We start from the raw sequence: 1,264 nt of genomic DNA on the forward strand, positions 1-1,264 counted from the left end.
AATGATGCTGCCTCGCCTGAGCGAGCGAGAGAGAAGGAAAGAGCGGGAGAGAGCGAGAAAGCGAAAGAGAGAGAAGAACCGAGAGACATAGAGGGAGAGCGAGAACGAAGATGAGAGCGAGAGAGAAAGAAAGAGAGGGGGAGAGACAGAGAAAGAAAGAGAGAGAGAGAAGAAACGAGAAACATAGAGGGACAGCGAGAACGAAGAAGAGAGCGAGAGAGAAGGAAAGAGAGGGGGAGAGACAGCAAAAAGAAATAGAGAGAGAGAGAGAGAGAGAAGAAACGAGAGACATAGAAGGACAGCGAAAACGAAGAGAGAGAGAGAGAGACACGAAATTAGAGACATCGAGGGAGAACGAGAACGAATGAGAAAGAGAAAGTGAAAGCGAGCGAGAGAGAGGGAGAGAAAGACGCGCACTGAGAAACAGAGAGAGAGAGAGCGAGAGAGAGAGAGAGAGGAGAAAAAAGAGAGAAGGAAAGAGCAAGCACGAGTGAGAAAGAAAGTAAGAAAGAGCGAGAGAGAAAGCAAGAAAGAGAGACAAGACGGGCGAGAGAGGACACATAAGACGCGCTACGGAGCAAATGCATCGCGTTCGTGCGCACAGATTCCACGCTACTATTCCCACACGCTGCATGCGCATGCAGGCCGGCTGGCGCTCATACACCCCCGCCATGTATCCATGGCCTCCGCGCCGTGACGCCTCCTCGCCATGAGAAGACAAATGGCAGAGACCCGGTGTGAGTAATGGCCGACACGTCTTCACACCGGGCTAATGTGACAGTAGCGTTATTTGAGCACGCGGTCGGGTCGCCCCCGTGCCGTTTAGCACGCTGCGACCAGTACCCGGTCGTCCGCCACACAGCAGCACCAGAGGGCACATTTGTCTGCTGCATCGCTCATGGTGAGAGAGGGGGAGAGGGTGGAGGGGTGAGAGCGGGGAGGAAAGAAAGAGAGAAGGGAGCGCAAGAGCAGAGGGGACCCAGCAAGCGAGCGCGGAGTGCGTGCGTGTGTGTGCATGCGTGTGCGTGGGCGGAGAGTTCAATAACGCACAGGGACTCCTGAGTAAAATGGGTCGAACGGAGTGGCCAGATCAGATTTAAGGAGGCGACAAATTACGTGTCCCCGTATAATAACCCTGTCAAATCAATAGATGTCTGAGCTTCCGATGCTCCCGCCCGTCGACCGCATACTATGTGCGATAGAGTGAGTGTCAACGATAGAGACAGAGAGAGAGAGAGAGAGAGAGAGAGAGAGAGGGGGGGGG

The 1,264-nt window shown here is 54.0% G+C and overlaps 1 protein-coding gene across 1 annotated transcript in view; it reads right to left on the minus strand.

Annotated features, from left to right (window-relative positions):
- LOC106816276 overlaps positions 1-1,264 on the minus strand; it is a 98,144-nt gene that overhangs the window by 77,022 nt on the left and 19,858 nt on the right. The gene's annotated exons all lie outside the window — the stretch shown is intronic.

The sequence above is a fragment of the Priapulus caudatus genome, unplaced genomic scaffold (assembly GCF_000485595.1).
Source record: "Priapulus caudatus unplaced genomic scaffold, Priapulus_caudatus-5.0.1 Scaffold31, whole genome shotgun sequence".
NCBI classification, from domain to species: Eukaryota; Metazoa; Priapulida; class Priapulimorpha; order Priapulimorphida; family Priapulidae; genus Priapulus; species Priapulus caudatus.